The sequence below is a fragment of the Heptranchias perlo genome, unplaced genomic scaffold, assembly GCF_035084215.1.
Source record: "Heptranchias perlo isolate sHepPer1 unplaced genomic scaffold, sHepPer1.hap1 HAP1_SCAFFOLD_56, whole genome shotgun sequence".
NCBI lineage: Eukaryota > Metazoa > Chordata > Chondrichthyes > Hexanchiformes > Hexanchidae > Heptranchias > Heptranchias perlo.
The window spans coordinates 6,343,302-6,368,755 of record NW_027139581.1 but is presented as its reverse complement, the minus strand read 5'-3'; the positions used below and the strand labels follow the sequence as shown (position 1 = coordinate 6,368,755).

The window sequence follows — 25,454 nt, the reverse complement described above, 5'->3', positions numbered from 1 at the left end:
GACTCCACAAAGCCTTTCTAGAATCAACAAAGCACAATTCAGGAGTGTGATGGAATACTCTCCACTTTCCTGGGTGAGTGCAGCTCCAACAACACTCAAGAAGCTCGACACCATCCAGGACAAAGCAACCCGCTTGATTGGCACCCCATCCACCACCCATATATTCACTTCCTTCACCACCGGCGCACTGTGGCTGCAGTGTGCACCATCCACAGGATGCACTGCAGCAACTCGCCAAGGCTTCTTCAACAGCACCTCCCAAACCCGCGTCCTTTACCACCTAGAAGGACAAGAGCAGCAGGCACATGGGAACACCACCACCTCCATGTTCCCCTCCAAGTCACACACCATCCCGACTTGGAAATATATCGCCGTTCCTTCATCGTCGCTGGGTCAAAATCCTGGAACTCCCTTCCTAACCGCGCTGTGGGAGAACCTTCACCCGACGGACTGCAGTGGTTCAAGAAGGCGGCTCACCACCACCTTCTCAAGGGCAATTAGTGATGGACAATAAACGCTGGCCTTGCCAGCGATGCCCACATCCTATGAACGAAAAAAAAATGTAAACCGTGCCGTCGCTGCCCTGGGAGTGTTTGATGGGACAGTGCAGAAGGAGCGTTATTCTGTATCTAACCCGTGCTGTACCTGCCCTGGGAGTGTTTGATGGGACAGTGTAGAGAGAGATTTACTCACATATCCTCTCCATCACCAAGACCGCCTCCTTCCACCTCCATAACATTGCGCATCTCCAGCCCACCTCAGCTCATCTGTTGCTGAAACCCTCATCCATGCATTTGTTACCTCTAGACTTGATAATTCCAATGCTCTCCTGGCCGGCCTCTCATCTTCCACCCTCCATAAACTTGAGCTGATCCAAAACTCTGCTCCCCGTATTCCAACTCGCACCAATTCCTGTTCATCCATCACCCCCTGTGCTTGCTTTTGGTCGGTCTGGGAACACCTCGATTTTAAACTTCTCATCCTTGTTTCCAAATTCTTCCACGGCCTCGCCCCTCCCTATCTCTGTATCCTCCTCCAGCCCTACAACCCTCCGAGATTTCTGCCCTTGTCCTAAATCACTCCACCATTGGCGGCCGTGCCTTCAGCTGCCTTGACCCGAATCACTGGAATTCCCTCCCTAAACCTCTCCGCATCTCCGCCTCTCTCTCCTCCTTTAAGACGCTCATTAAATCTTACCTCTTTGACCAAGCTTTTGGTCACCTGTCCTAATATCTACTTATGTGGCTCAGTGTCAAATTTTGTTTGATAATCGCTCCTGTGAAACGCCTTGGGAACTTTTATTATGTTAAAGGCGCTACATAAATGCAAGTTGTTGTTGTTGTATGTAAACTGCTCTGTGCCTGACCTGGGAGTCCCGGATACTGACAAGAGGTGCTCGGACTGATTAAATGTCCCATTTCCAGGCTCTGACACCCATCACCTCGATGAACACAAAGATTCACCTGAAGAAGGTAACACAAATCCATCAGCTTCTCCCCGGACACAGATACTGAGGGACAGGGAGTGTCCGGGACAGTGACAAGTCTAACTCAATAAGCTATAAATTGATCCTGGACCTCTTAGAATCATAGAATTATCGAAAATTTACGGCACAGATGGAGGCCATTCGGCCCATCGTGTCCGCGCCGGCTGATAAACGAGCCACCCAGCCTAATCTCATTTTCCCGAGTTTGGTCCGTAGCCCTGCAGGTCACGGCTCTTCTGGTGCACATCCAGGTATTTTTTTAATGAGTTAAGCGTTTCTGCCTCTACCGCCCTCTCAGGCAGTGAGTTCCAGGCCCCCACCGCCCTGTGGTTGAAAATATTTTCCTCATTTTCGCTCTAATCCTTCTACTAATAAATTTAAATCTATGCCCCCTGGTTATTGATCCCTCCGCTCAGGGAAATAGGTCCTTCTGATCCACTCTACCTAGGCCCTACATAATTTTGTACACCTCAATCAAATCACCCCTCAGCCTCCTCTGTTTCAAGGAAAACAACCACAGACTATCCAATCTGTCATCACAGCTAAAATTCTCCAATCCTGGCAAAATCCTTGTAAATCTCCTCTGCACCCTCTCCAGTGCAATTACATCCTTCCTGTAATGTGGTGACCAGAACTGTGCGCAGTACTCAAGCTGTGGCCTAACTAGTGTTTTATACAGTTCCAGCATAACATCCCTGCTGTTTTATTCTGTGCCTCAGCTAATAAAGGAAAGCATTCCATCTGCCTCCTTAACCACCTTATCGACCTCTCCTGCTACCATGTCGAACGAAGCTAGTTGATTTTTTTGAGGAGCTAATTAATGTGGTAGATTAGGAGTGTCTATGGATGTTATTTATATGAACTTCCAGAAGGCGTTCGACAAGGTTCCACATAAGAGTCTGTTGACAAAATCGAGAGTGCATGGAATTGGAGACAACCCATTGGCTTGGACAGGGAATTGGTTAGGAGGTAGGAGACAGAGAGTGGGGATAATGGGTATGGACTCAAATCAGCAGGATGTGACCAGTGGTGTCCCCAGGGATCTGTACTGGGGATTCAGCTTTTCACTGTATTTATAAATGACTTGGATGAAGGAATAGACAGCCGAAGTTCGCTGACGACAGTAAGTTAGGAAGCACAATAAATATTGTAGATGGGAGCAGATAGTTGCAAAGGGACGTTGAAAGATTAAATGAATGGGCAAAACTGTGGCAGATGGAGTTCAATGTGGAAAAGTGTGAGGTCATCCACTTTCGACCTAAGAAAGATAGATCAGATTATCTAAATGGTGAGATGCTGGGAACTGTGGAAGAGCAGAGAGATTGTGGGGTCCAAGTCCAGAAATCACTAAAAGCTGAAGAATTGGTCCAAAAAATAATTGAAAAGACAAATGGAACTTTGAGCCTGATCAAAAAGGGCTGGAACACAAAGGGTGGAAGTTATGTTAAAGCTGTGCTGAGCTCTGGTTAGACCCCATCTGGAGACTGAATTCAGTTCTGGGCAGCGCACCTCAGGAAGGATATCTGGGCCTTGGAGGGGGTACAGCACAGATTCACCAGAATGACACCGGGGCTAAAAAGTTTAAATTATGAGGACAGACTGCACAGACTAGGTTTGTATTCCCTTCAGTACAGAAGATTAAGGGCTGATCCAATGGTCGTATTTAAGGTGATTAAAGGATTTGATAGGGAAGATAGAGAGAAACTATTTCCTCTGGTGGGGGAGTCCAGAACAATGGGCCATAACCTTAAAATTAATGGTAGTCTGTTCAGGGGTGATGTCAGGAATCATTTCTTCACACAAAGGGCAGTGGAAATCTGGAACCTTCTCCTCCAAAAAGCTGTTGAGGCTGGGGATCAATTGATAATTTCAAAACTGAGATTGATCGATTTTTGTTCGGGGCGGGTATTAAGTGTTCAAATCCAAGGCGGGTAAATGGAGTTAATATACAGATCGAACTTGATCGAATAGAATGGGGGAACACGCTCGAGGGTTTCAATGGCCGACTCCTGTTCCTCTGTTCCTAAGGAGACGTAAAATGATTCTTAAAATATGATTCTCTGGTCCTCACACCACGGGCTGCATGTGTGCCCCGCCTTGTGCAAACACATGAAACAAGAGCCTGGCGGACGGGAGCTTCATCCACCCGCCCCAGGCCGCACCAGAGGACTGAACGGGGCTAAAAACCAGCAGGAATCAAGCGGGACTGATCTCCGCGGACTTCCCCACATCTACCGTCCCTGTTAGTCACTAAATCAGGGCGGTGAAAGATGAAAACCGGCCTCACTGTGTTTGTATCCCAGAGATGAGGGGATTGGGCAGAACACCAGACCAACACCTTGTGATGATGGAAAGTCTTCTCATTATTTAATAAATTTAACAATTCCAGTAAAGGGATATTTCACCACATTCTTCAACTCCTCTCTGAATTTAGTCTGGGTCACGGCATAAATACACGTGTTGGTGCAGCAACTCAGGAGCTGGAGCATAAATCCCAGTTCTTGTACAAAATCAGGTAGAATCACAGGAATAAAGTCTAACACATATAATCGTTTCCACACAGAAAACAACAGAAACACCACCCATAACAGGATAAAATTCCCCGATATAACAAACAGTAAAATTATGGATTTCCTTCTCTTCTCCATCTCTGGGTCACTGGGACTCTCCCCACTGCTGTGGGCCCGGAGTTTCCTGCGGACTCTGCTCGACACTAAAATGTGTCTGACGGTTAAAACATTGAGCAGCAGAATCAGAACAAATGGAACAAATGGGGTTACAATATAATGAAGGAATACAATTAATGTCCACACCTGTGAATAACAAACATAATCTGATGCAAAACAAAACCAGGGAGAATTACCAATCCAATATTCACCTCCAAGCATAAAGTACCAGAAAGTGTTCTTCACACAGAACAGCACACTCACTGTTCCCAGAACCACAGCCGCCGTTTTCTCGGTGCAATGTTTTGTTTTCAGCTTCTGGCAACAAATAGCCACAAATCGATCAAAGGTGAAAGTGACTGTGAACCAGACACAACAGTCAGTGGCTGCGTAAAGCAGGACGGCGTGAATATTACACAATTTAAAGCCCCAAATGAACTGAAACTGAGTCCAATAAAGAATAGGAATTTGCCTGAATATCAGATCAGTGATAACGACCAGTAGATCCGCCGCTGCCATGGACACCAGGTAACGGGTGACACATTTGGAGAGACCGCACCTTCCTCGAGACAGGATCACAATCGTCACTAAGTTCACTGTAAGGAAGAGAAAAACAGGGAATTGTAGATCAGACTGAAAGTAAAAGCAGCAGCCTGGTCGCTCATCCCTGGGAACATTCTACTAAATCTCCTCTGCACCCTCTCCAAGGCCTTGAAATCCTTCCTGAAGTGTGATGCCCATAATTGGAGACAATTGGACAGCTGAGGCCTGACCAGTGATTTATAACCAGTGGTTAGTCCACTCTTGGAGTATTGTGCACAGTTGTGATCTCCATTAATAACAATGGTTTAAAGGCACTGGAGTGAGTGCAAAACAGATTTACAATGATGATACCAGAACTGAGAGGATATACTTATCAGGAGAGGCTGAACAGGCTGGGACTCTTTTCTCTCCTTTTTTTCACTTGTGGTGGAGTGGAGGGACAAAACTAGTGGTCATAAATATAAGATAATGACCAACAAATCCAATAAGCAGTTCAGGAGAGACTGAGTTACCCAGGGACTGGTTAGAATGTAGAGCTCGCTACCACAAGGAATAGTTGAGGCGAATAGAATAGATGCATTTAAGGGGAAGTTAACTAAGTACAAGAGGGAGAAAGGAATGGAAGAATATGCTGATAGGGTGAGATGAAGTAGAATGGGAGGAGGCTCGTGTGGAGCATAAACACCGGCATAGACCAGTTGGGCCGAATGGCCTGTTTGTGAGCTGTAAATTCTATGTAATTCTATGTAACCCGAGTTTAGGAATTTTTAAATTGAGGCTTCGCTCGACCGGGAGCCAATGTAGGTCAGCAAGCAGAGGGGTGATGGGTGAACGGGACTTGGTGCGAGTTTGGATGCGGGCAGCAGAGTTTTGGATGAGCTCAAGTTTATGGAGGGTGGTGGGAAGACCGGCGAGAAGTGCATTGGAATAGTCGAGTCCGGAGGTAACAAAACCGCTGATCAGGATTTCAGCAGAAGATGGGCTGAGGCAGGGGCAGAGACGATGATGTTCGGGAGGTGGAAGTCGGCGAGCTTGGTGATGGAGAGGACATGGGGACAGAAGCTCAGCTCAGGGTCAAATAGAACGCCTCCTCGTCCGGTTCAGCCTCAGACTGTGACCAGGGAGGGGGATGGAAACAGTTGCGAATGAACGGAATTTGTGTTGGGGGCCGAAGACAATGGCTTCAGTCTTTCTAATGTTTAAATGGACGAAATTTCTGCTCATCCAGGACTGGACGTTGGATTCGCAGTGAAGGGGTCGAGAGAGGCGGTGGTGAGAAACAGCTGGGTGTCAGTTACATGTGGAATCTGACTTTGTGTTTTCGGATGATGTCACCGAGGGGAAGCTTGAATATGTGAAATGGGAGGAGGTCAAGGATTGTTCCTTGTGGGACACCAGAGATAGCGGTGTGTGGGCGGGAAGATGAATCATTGCAGGAGATTCCCTAGCTAATCCTGAATTGATAGGAATGGAAGCAGGCGAGGGCAGTCCCACCCAGTTGGACAACGGACGAGAGGCGTTGGAGGTGGCTGGTGCGGACACCCGTGTCAAAGGCTGCAGACAGGCCAAGAAGGAAGAGGAGGGATAGTTTTCCACGGTCAGTCACATGGGATTTAATTCGTGACTTTGATTCGGGCCGTCTCAGTTCTGTGTCAGCGGTGGAAACCTGATTGGAGAGGTTTCTAATGCATTTGCAGGAAAGATGGGCACAGATTTTGGAAACGACAACACGTTCAAGGAGAGGAAAGGGAGGTTGGAGATGGGGCCGTAATTTACAAGGTCCGAGGGATCATGGATTTCTTTTTGAGGATGGCGTGATGACGGCAGATTTGAAGAGGAGACGAGAGAGAACCGTGAATAAAAGGGTTAACTTTCCCCCTTTGGACATTAGATTTGGACATTGTAAGTTTAAACTGCAAAGGCAGCAACGTGCAGAAACTTTGAGAAGCTTCGGTTTTCAACAACAACTGATCTGAATGAAAGCAACGATGAGGAGAAGCTTCGAAAAGCTTCGAACTGGCTTTTGGTTCTCAAAACAACTGATCAGAACCTCAACAGAAAACAACTTGGAAAAAACAATGCTGAAACAGTTAGAAACCCCTGGGAAAGACAATTCAAGTTACTTGTTCACAGGTAACAGGAGTTTTAAGGTCTGCTGGTTATAGTTAATGACACTGATCTGTGGAAACCAGCGCTAACAGATAGGTCACCAATACACTCTGAAATATTGGACAATATCCAATAATGATTCAGCTCCAGGCAGCTGTCTTACTCTATGAACACATATTTCTGATCCGATACTAGGGTTCAGTGCAGAGAGCAGACGGCAAACTGTTCAATAAAGAGAATCGTCCACCAACATTCCTTGTGTACGAGACTCAAATAACAGGCAAATCCAAAAAAATGACCATCAGTTGAAGAAAGTCATAAAAAGAACAGACTGTTCATTGGACTGGGACCATTGAATCGGCAACTGTTCACATGTTACATGAAGGAAACAAGGTGCATTTCCAGACACTGAACAAGAGGATTACAGTGAATACAATTAATAACCGGGTCTAAAGGACAAGGACAGTAAATACAGTTAAATGTGGTTTACAGAATTAATTGCTGAAATAATGACTGACCAGGAACACCAACAGCAGCGAGGAGCGGATAGTAAATCTTTTGTACATCAAAAATTGCCCACAGAATCCGAAGCTCAGTTGGAATATACCAGAACATGACTTCATTATCTCTGAGATCCAATGATCACTGTTTGTACTCGAGGCAAAGCTGCATCAAACACTCTGCTGTGACGCCTTGAAAACAGTCCCTATTTATGGCCCAGAGGGAACTCTCCAGTGAGACAATTAAACGACACATTGACATTAATTAAGGTCAGTGAACAAACAGGTTCGGTTAATCCCTAAACACCATCACTCCATATTGAAAATTACAGGTAAACAAGCATTTTACTGATGTTCAGTGAAGCTACCGAAAGTTCTGAATATTACTGAAAGAAAATGACGTAAAAAAGAAAATCTGAATCCCGCAGTCTTGCAGTGCTGATGTGAAGAGAGAGCAGCTTCACTGACAGAGTTCAGATTTTTTCTGTGATTTGAATTCAGCCGGCAATTTCAGAATGTTTCAAATACGTTTTCTGGGGTGGAGTTAACAAAAGTGCAAAAGACAACAAGGATAGATTGAAGCAGATCAAGTAATGGTCAGTAAGGAGACATGGGGGCTGATAATATAATGGTCAGTAATGATACATGGTGGCTGATAATACAATGGTCAGTAAGGATACATGGGGGCTGATAATACAATGGTCAGTAATGTTACATGGGGGCTGATAATACAATGGTCAGTAAGGATACATGGGGACTGATAATACAATGGTCAGTAAGGATACATGGGGACTGATAATACAATGGTCAGTTAGGGTCCATGGGGACTGGTAATACAATGGTCAGTAAGGGTACACGGGGGCTGATAATATAATGGTCAGTAAGAACACATTTGGTGTGATAATGCAATGTCCTGTACGGATACATGTGGGTGACAACTGAATGTTCCGGAAGGATTCTTGAATGCAGATAATGCAATGATCAGTAAGGAAACACAGGGTTTGCTAATGCAATGGTCAGAAAGAACACATTTGTGTGATAATGTAACGGTCAGTAAGAACACAGCGGGATGATAATACAGCAGTCAGGAAGAACACCTGGGGTTTATCCGACAATGGTCAGTAAGGATACGTGGGGTGTGATACTGCAATGGTCAATAACTGTAAATGGGGCAGATAATATAATGGTCACTAATAATGTGTAGGGGTGATAATACAACGGTCAGTACGGATACTTGAGATGTGATAATGCAATGGTCGATAAGGATACTTGGATGCAGATGATACAATGGTCAATTATGATACATGGGGGTTATAATACAATGGGCAGTAAGGATACTTGGGGGCTGATAATGTAATGGTCAGCAAGGAGAGATGGGATTGATAATACAATGGTCAGTAATTATACATGGGGTGTGATAATGCAATGGCAATAAGGATACATCGGTGGTGATAATACAATGATCAGTAAAAATACACGGGGGTGATAACACAATGATCCATAAAAATACACGGGGGTGATAATACAATATTCATTAAGGAAACATGGGGCCGTTAATTCAACAGTCGGTTAGAATACATGGGATCTGACATTTACATGCTCATTTAGGATATTTTAGGCAAATAATGCAATGGTCAGTAAGAAGACACAGGGGCTGATAATGGAGTGGTCTCTAAGAACACATAGTGGTGGTAATACAATGGTCAGTAAAGATAATTCGACACAGATATTACAATTGACAGTACGAATACATGTGAGTGATAATGCAATGGTCTGTAAGAATACATGACGGTTCATAATACAATCGTCAGTCAGGATACATGGGATTGATAATACAGTGGTCAGCAAGTATACATGGGGGCTGATAATTCAATGGTTACCACGAATTCAGGGGGCCTGATAATACAATGGTTAATAAGGATACATGGGGGCTGAAAATACAATGGCCAGTAAGTATACACGGGGGCCGATAATACAATGGTCAGTAAGTAAAGATGGGTGCTGATAATATAATGGTCAGTAAGTATACATGGGGACTGATCATATAATGGTCAGTAAGTATACATGGGGTCTGACATTACAATGGTCAGTAAGGATACATGGGGGTTGATAATATAATGGTCAGTAAGTATACATGGGATCTGATATTACAATGGTCAGTAAGGACGCATAGGGGCTGATAATACAATGGTTTCTAAGGATGCATGGGGTCTGATAATACGGTAGTTACTAAGGATGCATGCGGCCTGATAATACAATGGTCAGTAAGTATACATGGGGGCTGATATTAAAATGGTCACTAAGGATACATGGAGACTGATAATATAATGGTCAGTAAGTATACATGGGGTCTGATTTTACAATGGTCAGTAAGCATACATGGGGGCTGATAATACAATGGTCAGTAAGGATACATGGCGGCTGATAATAAAATGCTCAGTGACTATACATGGGGTCTGATATTACAATGGTTTGTCAGGACACATGGGGGCTGATAATACAATGGTTACGAAGGATACATGGGGGCTGATAATACAATGGTTACGAAGGATACATGGGGGCTGATAATACAATGGTTACGAAGGATACATGGGGGCTGATAATACAATGGTTTCAAAGGATGCGTGGGGCCTGATAATACAATGGTTACTAAGGATACATGGTGGCTGAAAATACAATGGCCAGTAAGTGTACATGGGGACTGATAATAGAATGGTCAGTAAGGATACATGAGGGCTGATAATACTATGGCCCGTAAGTAAAGATGGGGATTGATAATACAATGGTCAGTAAGGATACATGGGGGCTGATAATATAATGGTCAGGAAGTATAAATGGGAGCTGATAATATAACGGTCAGCAAGTATACATGAGGGCTGATAATGCAATGGTCAGTAATGATACATGGGGCCTGATAATACAATATTTACCAAGGATACATGGGGTCTGATAATATAATGGTTACAAAGGATGCATGTGGCCTGAAAATATAATGGTTACGAAGGATACATGGGGCCTGATAATTCAATTGTCAGTAAGGATGCATGGGGCCTGATAGTACAATGGTTACTCAGGATACATGGGGGTCGATAATACAGTGGTCAGTATGTAGACATGGGGGCCGATAATACAATGGTCAGTAATTATCCACGGGGAGTATTAATACAATGGTCAATAAGTATACAAGGGTGCTGACAATACAATGGCCAGTAGGTATACACGGCGGCTGATAATAGAATGGTCAGTAAGTGTACACGGGGGCTGACAATACAATGGCCAGTACGTATACATGGGGGCTGATAATACAATAGTCTTGAAGTACACATGGGAGTGATAATATAATGGTGAGTAAGGATACATGGGAGTGATAATAGAATGGTCCGTACGTATACATGGGGACTGATAATACAATGGTCAGTAAGGATACATGGCGGCTGATCATACAATGGTCAGTAATTATACATGGGGGTTGATAATACAATGGTCAGTAAGGATACATGGGGGCTGATAATATCATGATCAGTAAGTACATATGAGGGCTGATAATACAATGGTCTTTAAGTATACATGGGTGATGATAATAAAATGGTCTTTAAGTATACATGGGAGTGATAATAGAATGGTCAGTAAGTATACATGGGGGCTGATAATACAATGGTCAGTCAGTATACATGGGGGCTGATAATACAATGGTCAATAAGTATACGCGGCGGCTGATCATGCAATGGTCAGTAAGTGTACATGTGGACTGATAATACACTGGTCAGTAAGTGTACATGTGGACTGATAATACAATGGTCAGTAACTGTACATGCGGACTGATAATACACTGGTCAGTAAGTGTACACGTGGACTGATAATACAATGGTCAGTAAGGATACATGGGAGTGATAATACAATGGTCAGTGAGGAAGCATGAGGCAGATCTTGCCAGAAATTGTTCGGAGCGTCGAATCAACGTTCACCGCCGCTCCTTCGATTTAAATTAACGAAATTCCTTCTCGCGGGCTCTTCGGCGTCGAATTGTTTGAATTGGACCATGAATCCAATCCTGCTCTGTCCCCCGAGCCTCTGAGCAGCGTTGGTTGCCGCGGCTGGAAATGTCTGTGAGAGGAGAAGACACGCCCACAAAATCTGTCAGGAAGTGAAGTCACGCCCACAGCTCCAGCCTTCATTGCTCAAAGAGGTGAGCAGACTTCTCATTGAAAGTTAGTGTTCTTCATGTAATTGTAAATTCAAAATAAACTTTTTATAAAAAGCCGAATTGAAATGCATTTTTAAAAAGCAGTGGAAACTTAAATAAACAGTCTTTAAAAAGGAGTGTAAAATAAAATGAACTGTTTTTGAAAAGGCTGTTTTTACACTGAGAAAAATGATGGAACAGCAAAAGATGAATGAGAAGAGGTGAAACAAATGTTGTGATGAAGACCTCTCCACACTCCTCAATGAGGTTGAGGTGAGGCTTCGGCGGCTTCTGGGGAACGGAAGTCTCGGGCGGCACAGAAAGTTAGCGTGTTGGTGTGGAAGGAGGTGGCACAGGTTCTGAGCACGAACAGCACCGTGTCACGGAGAGCGGAACAGGGCCGCAAAAAATCAATGATTTAATGCAGTCGGCCAGGATGTATAGAGAGTTTTTGAAATTCAAAATTTCAAATTTAAATGTGCTGAGTTTTCCTAATGCACAAACACAGGTTGTTTCTGGGTGGTGTGGTCAAGGTTCAATCCAATGGCAACTGGTCGGAAAACTCAGTTGCCATTGTGGACGGCCCTCACTAAATGCTTTTCGAGATCTTTTATCCCAACTCCAGAGATTTGAGATGTTGAATTAAAATTAATGAATTAGACCCCGTCTCCAAACCCCCAATTTATCTCTCTCGCACAAACAAGCACAATCTGATTTTTATTGTTAAATATCCTGTAGAGTAAAATGGCTTTTAATAACCGTGAGATGTCGAAGACCGGCGGCGGTTCAGCCTTTATGAGGGAGATGACCGAGCATGAAGAAAGGGCCACTCAGCTGCAGGGCAACACTTCCAGTTTAGTGCCTGGTGACCGATCAGACACTGGAGCGAGGAAAGGTGAGTTTCACATTCCTCTATTGGCCAGCTGCATGTTTAAAACCTGCGTGTTGTCTGAAGGATGGGAAAAGGAGATTCGAGTCTGACCATGCTCGTGCAGCGTGTGGGCGTCTGTGATGTGACCGATGAACATGCTTCACCAGTGGAACATTTTGTTCTTCCTTCCCACAGGTGCACAGCCGTCTGAGGACTCTCGGGCTGCAGAAGGTGTTGAGTCGGCGGCTGCAGAGGGTGATGGTGTTTGTGCTGCAGAGGGTGATGGTGTTTGGGCTGCAGAGGGTGATGGTGTTTGGGCTGCAGAGGGTGATGGTGTTTGTGCTGCAGAGAGTGATGGTGCTTGGGCTGCAGAGAGTGATGGTGTTTGGGCTGCAGAGAGTGATGGTGTTTGTGCTGCAGAAGTTGATGGTGTTTGTGCTGCAGAGAGTGATGGTGTTTGGGCTGCAGAGAGTGATGGTGTTTGTGCTGCAGAAGGTGATGGTGTTTGGGCTGCAGAGAGTGATGGTGTTTGTGCTGCAGAGAGTGATGGTGTTTGGGCTGCAGAGGGTGATGGTGTTTGTGCTGCAGAGGGTGATGGTGTTTGTGCTGCAGAGGGTGATGATGTTTGTGCTGCAGAGGGTGATGGTGTTTGGGCTGCAGAGGGTGATGGTGTTTGTGCTGCAGAGAGTGATGGTGTTTGTGCTGCAGAGAGTGATGGTGTTTGTGCTGCAGAGAGTGATGGTGTTTGTGCTGCAGAGGGTGATGGTGTTTGCGCTGCAGAGGGTGATGGTGTTTGGGCTGCAGAGAGTGATGGTGTTTGTGCTGCACAGGGTGATGGTGTTTGTGCTGCAGAGGGTGATGGTGTTTGTGCTACAGAGGGTGATGGTGTTTGTGCTGCAGAGGGTGATGGTGTTTGGGCTGCAGAGAGTGATGGTGTTTGTGCTGCAGAGGGTGATGGTGTTTGCGCTGCAGAGGGTGATGGTGTTTGTGCTGCAGAGGGTGATGGTGCTTGTGCTACAGAGAGTGATGGTGTTTGTGCTGCAGAGGGTGATGGTGTTTGGGCTGCAGAGAGTGATGGTGTTTGTGCTGCAGAGGGTGATGGTGCTGGTGCTACAGAGAGTGATGGTGTTTGTGCTGCAGAGAGCGATGGTGTTTGGGCTGCAGAGGGTGATGGTGTTTGTGCTACAGAGGGTGATGGTGTTTGTGCTGCAGAGAGTGATGGTGTTTGGGCTGCAGAGGGTGATGGTGTTTGGGCTGCAGAGAGTGATGGTGTTCGGTCTGCAGAGAGTGATGGTGTTTGGGCTGCAGAGGTTGATGGTGTTTGGGCTGCAGAGGGTGATGGTGTTTGGGCTGCAGAGAGTGATGGTGTTCGGTCTGCAGAGAGTGATGGTGTTTGGGCTGCAGAGAGTGATGGTGTTTGGGCTGCAGAGGGTGATGGTGTTTGTGCTGCAGAGGGTGATGGTGTTTGTGCTGCAGAGGGTGATGGTGTTTGGGCTGCAGAGAGTGATGGTGTTTGGGCTGCAGAGAGTGATGGTGTTTGGACTGCAGAGAGTGATGGTGTTTGTGCTGCAGAGAGTGATGGTGTTTGGGCTGCAGAGAGTGATGGTGTTTGGGCTGCAGAGGGTGATGGTGTTTGTGCTGCAGCGGGTGATGTTGTTTGTGCTGCAGAGGGTGACGGTGTTTGGGCTGCAGAGAGTGATGGTGTTCGGTCTGCAGAGAGCGATGGTTTTTCAGCTCCGGACCCCACCTGCCACCCTCAGGGTGTTGATGTGGGGGGAGCGCTTTACGATGAGGAGCCTCACCTCACCGCCTCTCCAACTCCCGGCCCCTCTGGCTCTGTGCGAGACACAAATAATCCCCCTCTCACAGGCAGCCGTCAGCTGAGTCCGACCTGTCGGAGTGTGAGGAACCGATGCGAGTTGGGGTAGATGCGCCCCAGTCCCCCGTGAGGCGACGTAGACGTCATCCCCCTCCCCCTCCCCGCCATGTGCATGATGCATTGGGAGAGGACATCAACGGTCAACAAGTGAGACGATTGACGGCTGATGAGAGCGACAATTACCATGACTGTTTCGTCTCCATGAGACAGGAGATCAATGATGCTGGACACAACATTCATGTCAAGCTGGCCCATACTGGACAGAACATTGTCCAGCTGGCCCATACTGGACAGAACATTGCCCATCTGGCCCATACTGGACAGAACATTGCCCATCTGGCCCATACTGGACAGAACATTGCCCATCTGGCCCATACTGGACAGAACATTGCCCAGCTGGCCCATACTGGACAGAACATTGCCCAGCTGGCCCATACTGGACAGAACATTGCCCAGCTGGCCCAGACTGGACAGAACATTGCCCAGCTGGCCCATACTGGACAGAACATTGCCCAGCTGGTCCATACTGGACAGAACATTGTCCAGCTGGCCCATACTGGACAGAACATTGCCCAGCTGGCCCATACTGGGCAGAACATTGCCCAGCTGACAAATATTCACCAGGCTCTCGTACATTTCATGGAGTTGAATGCGAGTACGTCTGTGCTGCACCTGAAGCCCGTGACACACCCCGTGCCACTTCCTGCCGCAGACAGAGTACAGGCCCAAGAGTCAGGAGCTGAACCTGCACCTAACGCTACTTTTACTCATGTCCCCGTGGAACAGCAGCACTCCAGCTCCGAACTCCCTGATTACAGCCATTTTGTAAGACACAGATTTCGTGCCCTTGGCTAAAGAGGGTCTCGATCACAGGGTGGGATGGGGGCCACGAGGAAATAGGATGCTCCTTTCGCACAGAGTTCACTTTCTCTTGTTCCGAGTGTCACAGCGACCCTCGAGCATGCCGCAAGGGGGCGTCTGTAAATCTTATTGCTGTTTGTTCGGTTGATGTTTTGGTTGTTTGTTTTTATTCGCTTGTTGATATTTTATTATGTAATGAATCGCTCCTGATTGTTTGTGTGATAATTTTTGTGGCTGCTACTGCTGCCCTTCAATCTTAGTCAGAAGTCATTTGTAATTGTTCGAAGATTTTCTGAATATAAACCATGTTAACATTACAAATGCTTTCAATCAAAAAAATTAATAAGTGAACGTAATTTTTATTTAAAGTTTTGCACTACACACCTCAATGTTCACAATAAAGTTTTGCAATAACTAACGACTTCAAAATGTTAATGTAAAGTTTTGCACTAATTTTTTGATGCTGCAATTAAAGCTCACTGTTTCACTTTCAATCTTGCTTGTCCTGTTATCTGCTTTCCCGGGAGGGGGCGGAGAGACAATTCTTCACTTTCATCGATGTCTGAAAGCATCAGCCACTGGGTGCTCTCTCGCTGTCCTGTCCCCTGCAGCGACGGTTTCCTCTGGGGTGGGAGTGTGGGCACCAAACAAGGCCCCAGCAACATCCGAGTTGTCATCCTGCATCTCGTCCATTCCCAGCGGCATCTCGTCTTCCTGATCAAAGGTCAGTCCTTCCCGCAGGGTAAAGTTGTGCAATGCGCATCAGACAACCACAACCCTGGACACCTTGACAGCTGAGTACGGCAAAGATCCCCCGATCTGTCCAAGTATCGAAAGCGTGATTTCAGCTCCCCGATTCTCCTCTCCACTACTTGGCGCGAGCACACGTGGGCACGGTTGTTCCTCTCCTGAGCTGGACTATTGGTCCTGCGGTCGGGTGTCATCAGCCACGGCTTCAGCGGGTCGCCCTTGTCACCTGATATCCATCCAGATCCTTGCTGCTCTCCGGTGAAGGTATCATTGCAAGTCTGAGTGGCGAAGGACGAAGGCATCATGGGCACTTCCCTTGTGATCTGTATTTACACTCATGATCCGCAGTTCGGCATCGCAAAGGATCCTCACATTTAACCAATTAAACACCTTCCTGTTGATGTTCGTGAAAGGTGCCTCATTGGGTGCCTTCCACATCACATGGGTACCATCGACAGCACCCTGAGCTCTGGGGAATCCAGCGATCCTGTGGAACACTGTCGATCTCTCCATTTGCGGAATCCAGCGATCCTGGGGAACACGGTAGGCCTCTCCCTTTGGGGAATCCAGTGATCCTGTGGAACAAGGAAGACCTCTCCCTTTGGGGAATCCAGCGATCCTGGGGAACACGGTAGACCACTCCCTTTGGGGAATCCAGCGATCCTGTGGAACAAGGTAGACCTCTCCCTTTGGGGAATCCAGCGATCCTGTGGAACACGATAGACCTCTCCCTTTGGGGAATCCAGCGATCCTGTGGAACACGGTAGACCTCTCCATTTGCGGAATCCAGCAATCCTGTGGAACACGGTAGACCTCTCCATTTGCGGAATCCAGCAATTCTGTGGAACACGGTAGACCTATTCCTTTGTCGATCTGGGGACATGTCAAGGTTGATGAACTGGGAAACCCTGCGGAATATCGCGCCCGTGACCTCATGAATTCACTCTCGCAGTGCTCTGGGTGATGGTGTCTCTGTGATCTGATGAATTCAGACTCTCACAGGGCTCTGGGTGATGGTGTATCTGTGGGCTGATGAATTCAGACTCTCACAGGGCTCTGGGTGATGGTGTCTCTGTGGGCTGATGAATTCAGACTCTCACAGGGCTCTGGGTGATGGTGTATCTGTGGGCTGATGAATTCAGACTCTCACAGGGCTCTGGGTGATGGTGTATCTGTGGGCTGATGAATTCAGACTCTCACAGGGCTCTGGGTGATGGTGTATCTGTGGGCTGATGAATTCAGACTCTCACAGGGCTCTGAGTGATGGTGTCTCTGTGGGCTGATGAATTCAGACACTCACAGGGCTCTGGGTGATGGTATATCTGTGGGCTGATGAATTCAGACTCTCACAGGGCTCTGGGTGAGGGTATATCTGTGGGCTGATGAATTCAGACTCTCACAGGGCTCTGGGTGATGTTACACATGTCACCGGGGCCTGACTGAAATGACCCACATGCCACTGACGAGGCCTTGCAGGAAATAGAAGGTGGCTGAAGCTCCTCTTGTGACATCTCACAGAGGCGGCCGATTGTCTCCTTGCGAAAACGAAGTCTCCACAGAAATATCTCTTCCGATAACAATGTGGTTGATGTGGTGTATCTGGACTTTCAATAGGCGTTTGATAAAGTTCTGCATGGTAGGCTTATCATCAAGACTGCGGCCCATGGAATAAAGGGGGCTGTAGCAACATGGATACAGAAATGACTGGGGAACAGAAACAGAGAGAAGTGGTAAACGGTTGTTTTTCGGACTGGAGGAAGGTGTACAGTGGTGTTCCCCAGGGTCAGTGCTGGGACCACTGCTTTTCTTGATACATATTAATGACTTGGACTTGGGTGTACAGGGCACAATTCCAAAATTTCCAAAGCTTGGAAGGGTCGTATACAGTGAGGAGGACACTGATAGACGTCAAGAGGAAACAGACAGGCTGGTGGCTTGGGCGGGCACGTGGCAGATGAAATTTAAAGCAGAAAAATGCGAATTGATACATTTTGGTAGGAAGACTGAGAAGACGCAATGTAAACTGGAGGGCACAACGCTAAAAGGGATAAAGGAACAGAGAGATCTGGGGGTTTATGTGCACAAATCGTTAAAGGTGGCAGGGTATGTTGAGAAACCGTTGAAATAGCAACGGGATCCTCGGCTTTATAAATGGAGCCACAAGTACATAAGTATGGAAGTCATGATGAACCTTTATAAAACACTGGTTTGACCACAACTGGAATATTTTGTCCAGTTCTGGGCACCGCACTTTAGGAAAGATGTGAAGGTCTTAGAGAGGGTGCAGAAGAGATTTACTGGAACGATTCCAATGATGAGGGACTTTCGTTACGTGGGTAGACTGGAGAAGCTGGGGTTGTGATTCTTGGAACAGAGACGGTTGCGAGGAGATTTGATCGAGGTGATCAAAATCATGAAGGGTCCAGACAGACTGGATGGAGAGAAACTGTTCCCATTGGCGGAAGGGTCAAGAACTAGAGGACATAGCTTTAAGGTGATTGGCAAAAGAACCAAAAGTGACGTGAGGAACAGCTTTTTAACACAGCGAGTGGTTGTGATCTGGAATGCACTGCCCGAGGGGGTGGTGGAGGCAGATTCAATCATGGCCTTCAAAAGGGAATTGGATAAGTACTTGGAAGGAAAAAAATGCAGGGTTACAAGAAAAGGAACGAGCTGGATTGATCTTGCACAGACGAGGCACAGATTCGATGGGCCGAATGGCCCCATTTCGTGCTGGAACCTTTCTCTGACGGTGTGATGGAAATGGGAGAAGAGTGAAAATGAGTCAAAATACAACCGTAATAACAACTATCAGGAGTGGGGTTTGAACCCACGCTGGTAAAACCCATTGAATCTTACGTTTAAACTCTTAATCACTCGGTCATCCTGCGTTTTGAATTTGTGTGTAATGTGCCGGAGTGTCATTTCTTTCATCTCTTCGTCAGTCAAGGTCCAGAATGGAATGATGTCGGGAGTGGAGAAAGAGACTTTGAAAAGCGTTGAAGAATTGACACACGCACCCACACGTACAGGTTGAAATACAGAGATGAAAGCTTTGAGAAAGAAAGCTCTGAACCGTAGTCGGCAGGATCTCCAATATTTGATGTTAAAAATACACTGAAAGTCGAACTCGGACCATCCCACTTTGCACAATTTAATTTCACTGATATTCCAGCGATTTTAAAACCTGCTCTCTGCCTCACTCTTCACCTCGATTTCAGAACACGAATAATGTGCAAGTTATGAATAAACAGAATCGAGCTGTGAGCAGACCCGGGCTAATTCAGCCGCTCGAAACAGAGAGGGAGAGAGAGAGAGAGAGAGAAACAAACAGAAAGAAATGTATTTCCAATATTTGATGTGGAAAATACCTTGAAAGACTAACTCGGATCATCCCAGTTTGGACAAATTAATTTCACTGATATTCCAACGATTTTAAACTCTGTTGAGGTCTCGCTCTCCGCCCCCTCCCCCCCCCCGCTCCGCCCCGCTCCCTTGTCTCCATCTGTGTCTATCTCTCCATCTGTCCATCTCTCTCTCTCTATCTGTCTCTCTCTCTCTCTCTTTCTATCTCTCTCTCTCTTTGACTCTTTCCACAATAGCCCGTTAAATAAACTGTGATGAAATTATTCGTTAAGGCGGAATAGTTGAAATCCATTGTTCCTCAATCAGTCGATTGTCGCAATCAGTTGCAGAAACCTGTTGATCTGACTTCACCCGCTGAAGAACATTATCATCGGCGTTTGGCTTATGAGGTGCGGTGGCCAAGTGGAAAGGCGTCGGTCTCGTAAACCGAAGAGCGCGGGTTCGATCCCCGTCCGTACCTGCTTCAGGCTATAAATTTTAACGAAATGACCGAATTGATGACAGTTTGTTCAACTTTCCACGGGCCACTGTTGAAAGAAGACTCACCGTTCACATTTCCATCTCTCTGTTCGTTCAGATCCAGAATAAGATGATGTGGGGTGCGAGATACACTCAGAAAGAGAGAGAGATTCACTGGGACAGAAAGAGACTCTCTCGGTCTGTCTGAGTCTGTGTCAGTCTCTCTCCCTCCATCTGTCCAATACCCGCAGATTTGACAATCACAGGGTCAAAGAAGGAAACAGATTGGAACACATTGAGCCTGTGTCCTGTTTCAAAACCGACTCCCAGGAAAACGGCTCCGGTTGAATCGTGAAATGGTCAAAGTTTTTCAGGCGACTTTGACCTCCTCCCTGAGATGGCGAGACACGGGGACGTGGGGCGATTAAAAGGCTTCGGAAAAATCATTTCCAATTGGATATTCTCCATCGTGGTGAGATATCCCCCCTCAGACAGGGATTTAGCTCCCGACGGGGAGGAAGCATTTTTAAGACGCCAATTACAAATTTTACTTCTTTGCCTCGCTTCTTCTTCAAAAACGACAGAGAAAAATAGAACAGAAAAAGAATGAAAGAGGTGATTGTCACTTTCAGAATATTATTGAGCGGAGACTGTTTGGGGACTGAATTCTTGGGGCCCGTCTGTTGCAGAGCACAAATGTGTTCCGATCTGTTTCCTTCCTTGACCCTGTGATTCTCAGATCTGCGGGTATTAGAGAGAGGGAGGGGAGAGACAAAGAGACAGAGAGAGAGACAGACAGACAGACAGACAGAGATAGAGAGAGAGAGAGAGAGAGAGAATCAGAGAGAGAGAGGGAGGGTGGGAGACAAAGAGACAGAGACAGAGCGACAGAGAGAGACGGAGACAGAGAGAGAAAGACGGAGACAGAGAGAGAAAGACGGAGACAGAGAGAGAGACACACACAAAGACTGATCGTGAGACACACGTTGAAACTTAGAGGGAGAGAGAGAGAGAGAGATTTAACGATTATGCCTCTTTGTGTAATGTGCCTGAGTGTATGTTAAGTGCTGATGTTCCTTTGAGAGTGAGGTGCGAGCTTGAGGAAGCTTCCCACTCTCCCTTTGTGCGCAAAGCTTTCCAATAAACTTGAACTTTCGTCTGGTTTTGCTCCAAAAATTCGAGTATAAAAATGTTTGTATATGTGTGTATGCCTGCGTGTGTAATGTGCCTGTGTGTATGTGTATATATATATATATATATATATATATATATGCCTGCGTGTGTAATGTGTCGAAATGTGTGTGTGTGTGTGTGTGTCTCACTTTTTCTAAGCTTCTCTGAGTGGGTCTCTCTTTCTCTGTCTTTCTCTCTCTGTCACTCCCTCCCGCTCTCCCCACATTACTTTATTCTGGACCTTGACGAACAGAGAGATGGAAATGTGAAAGGTCAGTCTTCTTTCAACAGTGTCCCGTGGAAACCAGGGTTCAATTTCCCCACCGGGAGGTTACATTTTTATTGCCTTTAAAAGCTTCACTTTCGTTCCTCTTGCAATTTATCTCCAAGTGGAGGTTTACCAGAAAGATCCCACATCCAACAATGAAATGGATGGTCAGTTAATCTGCGTTTTGGTTTTGTTAGTTGAGGGAGGAAGGATAATTTCCTTAATAATGGATTCTAGCATTTTCATTTTAGACACACACATGCACAGCCATGTACACACGCAGACACTGATACATAGACAGATACTAACACACACACACACACAGGTACACTCACTGACAGACAGACACACGTGTAGATTGAACCGCAGAGATGAAAGGTCATCAAATAAATGGTTAGAATAGATTCACTGAAATTTGAAGCATGTTTAACGCCATCTGTGGTGAGTGTCCATTACTGACCCACACCAGTTCTTCGTTAGTGTACTGGTGAGTATCACCGCTTATCACGCAAGTGACCGGGGGTTCAATTCTCCAACGGGGAGGTTGCACTTTCGCTGCCTTTAAAAGTTTCACGTTCATTTCTCTTGCAATTTATCTCAAACATTGGATGCGTGAAAAAACACTGAGAAAGTGACTCGGACTATCCCACTTTCCACAATATAATTTCACTGACATTCCAGCGATTTTAAACCTTCCTCTCTGCGTCACCTTGATAACAGAACCACAATAATGAGCAAGAAATGAAATAAACATTCGCGTTGTTTTATTTTATTCGTTCATGGGATGTGGGCGTCGCTGGAGAGACCAGCATTTATTGCCCATCCTTAATTGCCCTTGAGAAGGTGTTGGTGAGCCGCCTTCTTGAACCGCTGCAGTCCGTGTGTTGAAGGTTCTCCCACAGTACTCTTAGGAAGGGAGTTCCAGGATTTTGACCCAGCTACGATGAAGGAACGGCGATATATTTCCAAGTCGGGATGGTGTGTGACTTGGAGGGGAACGTGCAGGTGGTGTTGTTCCCATGCGCCTGCTGCCCTTGTCCTTCCAGGTGGTAGAGGTCATGAGTTTGGGAGGTGCTGTCGAAGATGCCTTGGCGAGTTGCTGCAGTGCATCTTGTAGATGGTACACACTGCAGCCACTGTGCGCCGGTGGTGAAGGGAGTGAATGTTTAGGGTGGTGGATGGACCTGAGGAACTTCTGCAGCAGTGTCCTGGGGCTGAGATGATTGGCCTTTGGCAACCACTAACCATCTTCCTTTGTGCTCGGTATGTCTTCAGCCACTGGAGAGTTTTAACCCTGATTCCCATTGACTTCAATTTTACGAGGGCTCCTTGGTGCGGTAATTGGCCAGATTTGTTGTGTCCTGCTTTTTATGGACAGGACACACCTGGGCAACTTTCCACATTGTCGGGTGGATGCCAGTGTTGCACCTGTACTGGAACAGTTTGGCTGGAGGCGCCGCTAGTTCTGGAGCACAAGTCTTCAGCACGAGAGCCGGGATGTTTCGGGGCCCGTAACTTTTGTTGTATCCACTGCACTCAGCTGTGAGACACACTCGCACAGACACATTACACACACGCAGCCATGTACAAACAGACACTGATACACAGATAGATAATCTGCAACAGACGGGCACAAAGAACGACCATGGCTCTGTGTGCAATGTGTGTGTGTCTCACTTTTTCTGAGCTTTTCAGTGGGAGTGTCCGTTTCTCTGTCTTTCTCACAATAGTCCAACATTCAGTTTGCCTTCTGGATTACCTGCTGCACCTGTGTGTTGACGTTTTGTGTTTCGTGTACGAGGACACCCAGATCCCTCTGTACTGCAGCATTTTGTTGTATTTCTCTATTCAAACAATATTTTGCTTTTTTATTTTTCCTCCAAAGTGGATGAATTTACATTTTCCCACATTATATTCCATCTGCCAATGTTTTGCCCATTCCCTTAACCTGTCAATATCCCTTTGCAGATTCTTTGTGTCACCCTCACAACTTGTTTTTCCACTTATTTTCGTATCATCAGCAAATTTGGCCACAATACACTCTGTCTCTTCATCCAAGTCATTGAAATATATTGTAAATAGTTGAGGGCCCAGCTCTGATCCCTGTGGGACCCCACTAGTTATAGATTGTCATTTTGAAAATGACCCTTTTATCCCGAATCTCTGTTTTCTGTTCGTTCGCCAATCCTCAATCCATGAGCTCTTATCTTGTGCCTGTTCTTCTCTGCGAGGTAAAGGCCAGAAGCAGTGGCTGCAGCGTGGCTGGAAGCGGCAGAAGGCATGGGTGTGTGCAAGCGTGGAGAATAACAAGCAGCAGGGATATCACCTTTTATGTGGCATCTCATCGAATGCCTTTTGTAAATCCAAATATACTGCATCCATTGGTTCCCCTTCATCCACCCTGCTCGTTACTTCCTCAAAGAACTCAAATAAAATTGTCAGACACGATTTCCCATTCATAAAACCATGTTGACTATTTTAGATTGTATTGTGAGTCCGCGAATGTCCTGCCACTGCTTCTTAATAATGAATTCTCGCATTTTCATTTGACACACACTCGGATTGGTTGAAAAGCAGAGATAAAAGCTCTGAAAAGAAAAATATAAACCGTAGTCGGCAGGATTCGAACCTGCGCGGGGAGACCCCAATGGATTTCTAGTCCATCGCCTTAACCACTCGGCCACGACTACTTGTTTAAAACCCAATGCTGCTCACTTAAAATGGCAATAATCCAGCGCTCTGCAACACAGAGTCACGGAACTGGTATCGGTATCAACCGTCGCTCAGGGCGTCGGATGTTCATGCCAGCCACTCGTTTGTATGGTGGTGGGTATCCCTGGTCGACCTGGCTTCAAGTACACATGGACGATGAACTTCTTCTACCTTTAAAGTTTTCATTTATCTCCAACATTGGACGTGTGAAAAAACACACATAAAATAACTCAGACAATCCCACTTTCCACAGAATAATTTCACTGATACTTCAGCGATTTTAAATCTCACTCCCCGCGTCACCTCGATGTCAGAACCACCATAATGAGCAAGAAATGAAAGGCAGAGTCGCGTTGTGAACAGACCCGGGCTAATTCAGCACCCCGACGGGGAGATGGGGGCAGATTCAATCATGACTTTCAAAATGGAACAGGATAAGTACTTAAAAGGAAAAAATTGCAGCGCTACGGGGATCGGGCTGGGGAGTGGGACCAGCTGGATTGGTCTTGCATCGAGCCGGCAAGGACTCGATGGGCGGAAAGGCCTCCTTTCGTGGTGTTCACTTTCTGTGATTCTGTGATGCAAATGGAAAAAGAGAGTCAATGAGCTGTATCAAAATTCAACAGAATAATACATACCAGGAGTGGGGTTCGAACCCACGCGGGTATAAACCCATTGGATCTTAAGTCCAACGCCTGAACCTCTCGGCCATCCTGGTCAATTCGCAAATTTGTTCTATGTGTAATGTACTTGACTGTCACTTCTTCTACGCTTTTCTTTGTCATGAAATGAATGGTTGGAACAGATTCACTGAAATTTGAAGCGTGTCTCACGCCATTTGTGGGGAGTGTCCATCACCCGCTCACGCCAGTTCCTCGTTAGTGCAGTGCTGAGTATCCCCGTCTGTCAAGCGGTTGATCCAGGTTAAATTCTCCTGTGTCGAGGTTCCAGTGCCTTTAAAAGCTTCACTTTCATTGCAATTTATCTCCACTATTTGATGTGGAAAATACACTGAATGTCGAACTCGGACCATCCCGCTTTCCACAATTTAATTTCACTGATATTCCAGCGATTTTAAAACCTGCTCTCTGCCTCACCCTTCACCTCGTTGTCAGAACCCCAAAAATTTGCAAGTAATGAATACGCCGAATCGAGCTGTGAGAAGACCCGGGCGAATCCAGCAACCCTAAACAGAGAGAGAGAGAGAGAGAGAGAAATAGAAAGAAAGGGAAACAGAGAGCGAGACACAGGAAGAGAGACGGAGCCTGAGAGAGGCCCTGATCAGGGCGCAGAGGAGGTTTATCAGAAAGATCCCGCATACAACAGTGAAATGAATGGCCAGTTAATTTGCATTTTGGTGGTGTGAGTTGAAGGAGGAAGTTTAGCTCATTGTCATCAAATAAATGTTTAAAATAGATTCACTGAAATTTGAAGGCTGTCTAACGCCATCTATGGTGCGTGTCCATCACCAGACGACACCAGCTCCTCGTTCGTATAGTGGTGAGCATCCTTGCCTGTTATTCGTTGCACCCGCGGTTCAATTTCCCGACCGGTAGTGGAAATTTTGCTGCCTTTAAAAGCTTCATTTTCCGTCCTGTGCCAGTTCCTCGTTAGTGTCGTGGTGAGGG

General features: G+C 46.3%; 3 non-coding genes and 1 pseudogene across 3 annotated transcripts; 2 read left to right on the top strand and 2 right to left on the bottom strand.

Annotated features, from left to right (window-relative positions):
- Positions 1–25,454, top strand: part of LOC137315800 (zinc finger protein 850-like) — a 111,103-nt pseudogene that overhangs the window by 10,701 nt on the left and 74,948 nt on the right.
- Positions 19,603–19,674, top strand: trnat-cgu (transfer RNA threonine (anticodon CGU)). Its single transcript has one exon. It is a non-coding gene; the product is annotated as a tRNA-Thr (tRNA).
- On the bottom strand, positions 23,723–23,804 carry trnas-aga (transfer RNA serine (anticodon AGA)). The gene has a single exon. It is a non-coding gene; the product is annotated as a tRNA-Ser (tRNA).
- Positions 24,462–24,544, bottom strand: trnal-uaa (transfer RNA leucine (anticodon UAA)). The gene has a single exon. It is a non-coding gene; the product is annotated as a tRNA-Leu (tRNA).